This window comes from Rhinolophus ferrumequinum, chromosome 10 (assembly GCF_004115265.2).
Source record: "Rhinolophus ferrumequinum isolate MPI-CBG mRhiFer1 chromosome 10, mRhiFer1_v1.p, whole genome shotgun sequence".
In the NCBI taxonomy this organism is placed as follows: Eukaryota; Metazoa; Chordata; class Mammalia; order Chiroptera; family Rhinolophidae; genus Rhinolophus; species Rhinolophus ferrumequinum.
The window spans coordinates 40173039-40179120 of record NC_046293.1 but is presented as its reverse complement, the minus strand read 5'-3'; positions in this window follow the sequence as shown (position 1 = coordinate 40179120).

Sequence of the window (6082 nt, the reverse complement as noted above, 5' to 3'; positions counted from 1 at the left end):
GGGAAGTGCAAATTAGAACCATAATGAGATACTACTACACATTAGAGTGGCTAAAATTAAAACGTCTGTCAATATCAAATGTTGAAGAGGATGTAGAGAAACTCTCCTGCTTTGCTTGTAGGAAAGTAAATTGCTATAGTCACTTTGGAAAATAGGCACACACTTTCTTAAGACAAATGCACACTTCTCATTGCACCCAGCAATTCAACTTCTAGGTATCTACTGGAGAGAAATGGAACCATATGTCTACATAAGACTTGCCCATCAGTGTTTATAGCAACATTATCCATTGTTCCCAGTCAAAAACTGGAAACAAACCAAATTCCATCAGCTAATGAGTGGATACACAGAGTATGGCATATCTACACCATGGAGTACTACTCAGCAGTGAAAATGAATGAGCTACTGGGTATGCAACAACACGATGAGACTCAGAACAATATGCTACGCGAAAGAAACCAGACATGAAAACACATAATAGATGGTTCAAATGTATGTGAAATTTCTAGGAAAGGAAAAACTATAGCGATAGAAAGCGGGTCAATGATTGCCAGGGACTGGTGGTGAAACTGAGGATTGATTGCAGACTGCATATGGAAACTTTTAGAGGTGATGAAGTATTATAAAACTGGATTGTGAAAATAGTTTCAGAATTATAAAATTTAATAAAACTCCTCATATAAGATCTGACAATTAAGTTTGCAAACATGCTACCATTCGCTTACACTGGCAGCACTGTACAAATGGCTTGGTAAGATTTCATAACCTTGGTATATCAGTGTCTCACAGTTGTGTTCGTGTTGACGTGTGACAGTGTCTTGCTCAGTGGTGTTCATTATTGTTGTTGCGTGTTTTTGTGTGCCGTTGCAAGAATGTCTGAGCTTGAGTTACAGCAACGAACAAACATTAAATTTCTTGTTAAACTTGCAAGAGTGGAAGAGAAATCAGGGACATGTTAGTCCAAGTTTATTTGGATAATGCCATGAAAAAAATGGCAGTGTACAAATGGATTAAATGTTTTTCTGAGGAGAGAGACCGTGTCTCAGATGAAGAGAGGTCAGGGTGGCCAGTAGGGAGCAGAACTGATGAAAACATTGCAAAAACTCGTGGAATTGTGCATCAAGATTGTTGGCTGACTGTGAGAAGCATAGCAGACCAAGCAAACATCGATAGAGAAACAGTTAGTAAAATCTTAACTGAAAATCTTGGCATGAGAAAGGTGTGTGCAAAAATGGTCCTAAAGGAGCTCTTGCATCACGACAATGCACCAGCTCACACAGCACTGTCTGTGAAGGAGTTTTTAGCCAGTAAACAAATAACTGTATTGGAACACCCTCCCTATTCATCTGATCTGGCCCCCAATGACTTCTTTACCCAAAGATAAAGAGAGTATTGAAAGGAAGACATTTTGATGACATTCAGGACATCAAGAGTAATACAATGACAGCTCTGATGACCATTCCAGAAAAAGAGTTCCAAAATTGCTTTGAAGGGTGGACTAGGCGCTGGTGTTGGTGCATAGCTTCCCAAGGGGAGGACTTCAAATGTGACCGTAGTGATATTCAGCAATGAGGTATGAAGCACTTTTTCTAGGATGAGTTCGCAAACTTAATTGTCAGACCTCATATTGTCTATTTAGGTAAGCAAATTTTATGGTATGTGAATTATTACTAAAAAAAGGTTTAAAAAATTGGGTGAATGTATGGTGAATAGATGGATGTATTTGTGATAAAACCAGTATAATAAAATGTGAATGGAGAGTCTATGTGGTGATTTTATGGATAGTCACTATAAAATTCTTTAAAAAAATACAGACTCTTTTCCTTTAAAAATTCAAATTGTTTCCCCTTTTCCTCCTTGAACTTGTATTTTGATTGCACTTCTGTTATAATATTTTATCCTAACATAATACTTTTAAAATTGAATGGCTGTCATTAACTACTCAGTCATGTTTCTCTGCAATAAAAATTTATATATACATTTTCAAATTTTAAATTATGTTTATAAGGCTCTAAATATTTAAAATGTTTCTGGATTTGGTTATGATGCAAACAACCTAAATATATTTATTTTAAATGCATTGAGACAACACAAAGTATGGTTAAGAACACTGGCTCTGGAGTCAGACTGCCTAGATTCAAAACCCAGCTCTGCCTGGCTGTATAGCCTTGGAAAGTGTTTTAACCTCTTGGTGTTTCCATTGCCTCAACGTAAAATGGGGTAAAAATAATACCTAGCTCATAAGGATCTTAAAGGAGTTTAATGAGTTAAAATTCTATGGCATCTTAGGGTCCATAATAAGTACTATATATGCGTTTTGTTACTATTTTTATGTTGATGCTTACACACAGAAAGTAAAATTTTATTGAAATGTATGGTAAATATAAGTTATTATTAAGCATCAGTGTTATCCTTATTTTTCACTGTTAACATTACAGAGAGAAACTTTGTTTTTTACATAAATGAATTGATGGGAATTAAAGGGCCTTTTTTCTTAATGTATAACAAAATTACTCAATTCGAGTTACATGCTAAAAAATCACCCTTTTTTTCATCATGTATTTTTCAATGATCCTTTACTGGATGACTTGGTTCGATTTTTACTGAAAGCAGGGATGTGGAGACCACCTGACTTGAAAAGTTTTTTCCTCTCTGTCTTTCCAAAGTCACTTTCCTTTGTAACCACACCACCAATTTTCAGATTACACCTCTGTTTGGTGCCTCAGCAGGTTTTTTTACCATCCAGGACCGTGTACCTTTGTGATATTCTGGGAGCGGGAGAGGTTTGCCTTCCCTCTATAAAGTGGTAGAAAGAGCTATTGGGAAAGACAGCAGTGTAGTACGTGAGCTGCTGGCCTTCGCAGGCAAATCTAAGGAAACAAAACCTGTGGAAAGACTGTGTGGCTTGGGGACGAGCGCCTCCGTTTAAAGAGCCAGCTCTTGGGTCCGCTTTTCTGTCGGGTGCCCATCATCTGCCAACTCGAGTTCTCCGTTCTTGTCCCTGTTGGATATTGGTACTCAGAGTGGCATGTTAGAAGACAGGAGAAAATGAATTTGGGAAGAAAATAATTATTACTATAGCTGAGCACATATGGTGGGCTGAGTTTTGTCTTTAGGGGTTAGTTAACTTCTTCGGATATTTTACATAAAAAGTGGTTTCTTACACAAAACAATACTCTCTTGTGTGTGCATATTTGGGCTTTTAAAATTTACTGATGGAAACAATATCACATTACAGAAAAATGTAAAATATAGTAAAAAGTTAGCATCAACCCATTATTGCCTTAAAAGGAAGATTCTGATTTTTATGTTAAAGTTATGTTCATATAGTGTATTTCTGTTTCATGGTCTTAAATTTTTTAAAAAATTTTTTGAATAATGTAGATTTACAGTTAAGTTGCAATGATAGTAGAGAATGTTCCCACATACCTTTCAGCCACCTTCTAATGTTTTTCCCCCCAGCTTTATTGAGGTATAATTGACAAATAAAAACTGTATATATTTAAGGTATACACAACGTGATGACTTGATACACATATCCATTGTGAAATGGTTACTGCAGTCAAGCTAATCAACACATCCATCACCTCACGTAACTACCATTTTTCTTTTTTGTGGTGATAATACTTAAGATCTATTCTTAGCAAATTTCAAGTATGTAACATAGTATTCCTAACTGTAGTTATCATGCTGTATTTTAGATTCCAGAACTTGTTCATCTTGTAGCTGGAAGTTTGTACCCTTTGACCAACTTCTGTCCCCCTCTGTCCCCTCCCCGCCGCAGCCCATTCTACTCTGTTTCTATGAGCTCAACATTTTTAGTTTCCACATGTAAGTGAGATCATACAGTATTTGTCTTTCTGCACAGTATGATGATTCTCTTAGTGTGTTTTCTCTCTGTTGTAAAAATGAATGGTCTGAAAATGGCATTCATTTTTAGGGTTCTCTTCCATGTAGTATTTTTTTTTTCAGGGATAGCTTTAATACCTTTGAGAGTGGTGGAGCCTTACAAAGAGGATCTGAAATGAGCGAGCAGATACAGAACAGCCTTATAAAGTGGCTTTGGGAACATTTTTCCAAGTGCTTGCAAGTTGAGAAAACTGTTTTTCTTTCATCCCCTGACTCTGGACCCCACTCCCCTGAGTATTTCCCATGTATGCTGTCACTACTCTATTAACCTCCCTCATAATAGCCATGCTGGAAATATACTGTCATGTGCCATTTAAAGTTTGAGTAAAAAGCAAAAAAACAAAACAAAACAAAACACCAAAAAACCTAGCCAATGCATTTAGTTTTTTGGTATTAGAAGTTGCAGAATAATGCAAAAACATTTCAATACATTTGAGGGCATAGAAAAGCAACTTTTTGAACTAAAAAACAGACGGAAATCTGTTTACTTTGAAAGCTCTTTTATTCTCCCCCCCAGAAAACTAGTTCGTCTATAAGTACTTTCCCTTCTTACCCTGTAAAATATTTAATCTTCCTACTTCCTACTTTGAAAATGGTCTTCTAAGCATTCGGGGAGGTTCTGCCAAGGACATGTGAAGTCCAGATTGCTGGCACACATTGGGCATCAGCACCATTTTGTTTCTCAACATGTGGTTCCAATGGCTGCAGAGAAAGAGCAGCCTGCAGACTAACCAAATGATTTAGAAGGGATCTGCTGTGTCCTAACAGGCCCAATGACTTTTTGCAGACCCTGGCAAGATGGTGTGGCTGCGTTTGGAGTAGCTCAGACAGGAAGCCAGTTAGCAGTGTGACAGCTGCTTGATTAAAGAATGCTGTTCAGTAGCATCGGTGGGAACAGCAATCAACTATAAACTCTGCGTGCTTCTCTGAGGAGAGAAAAAGTATGTTTGTGCACCACAGACCAGTGAGGGGGCCTGTCTCATTTAGTACAAAGTTGTCAGAAAACTCTCCTTTGGGCTGATTCTATCCTAATGTTGGGCCGTCTCTTAGCAAATTAACCATTTAATGCTTGTTCAAGACACTTTGCCTCATGCTGTGAGTGCCTCTCTGTGCATAATTTTCTTCACATATTTTCATATGACGGTGAGGCAGGGGGATATTTTTTTATGTACGTTTATGTATGACATAAACCTGTCTTAAGGTCAGAGTCAATCAACTGAGTTAAGCTATTAAAATAATTGTTTTAAAAATGGAGACATAAAGGCATATTTTGATTTTAAAGCAACGTTCTTAAAGCAGACATAATTCTGGAAAAAATGTTATCTGGTCATGATTGGCTCCACTACCACCTGGGCATTGATTCTGAAAGAATAGCAGAAAATGAATAAACAAGCTCAGTCGTGGTGGTGGTGGTGGTGGTGGTGGGTTTCTCTGATTTCTTCTCCCTATTTTGCCTGTCTTTTCTACTTTCTTTCCTGCATTTTTAAAATGTGCCAAGTATTGTTCTAAACATTTTACGTGGGTTATATATTTACACAGCCCTATGAGGCCATCATTATTGCTGTTGTGTTTATTATTATTCTCTCCCCCATTTTACAGCAGAGGAAACAGTCTCTGAAAGGTTAAATGCATAGACCAAGGTCACTCACTTCCAAAGGGATTGAGATTCATTTGTATCAAGCAGTTTGGCTCCATAGCCTGATTTTAAAATCACTCTGTAAAATGAATGCTTTTCAGTAGCATTCCTAAACGCATTCAGATAGTTCTCTGAATTTGAAACTTAGACTTTTTGTTATATTGTAAAAAGAAACAAAACCAATTATTTCTTCTCTTCTTCATTTTGCTAGTCTATGCTTGTTCTATATCCTTTCTTGCTGATTTTTATCTTACTAGAAAAAAGTAGTCTGGAAGCAGGTACAGAAATAGCACTTTCTTTTATTCTCATGTTTATGAGATAAATAGTTCATTTTACTCAAAAGAAAATTAAGATAATATTTTGTTTTGCCTTTGTTCCTCTTTGAGATATTGGTTTGATTTGCAAAGGTTCCAAACATCTTGGATCTGTCTTATTTACAGGCCACTTCTCCTTTTTTTGCATTTCCCAAAAATTAAGGTTTATGAGCACATATTCTAAATTTGTGTTTGGATTCTTATAGGTTTTTATTTTTAGGGA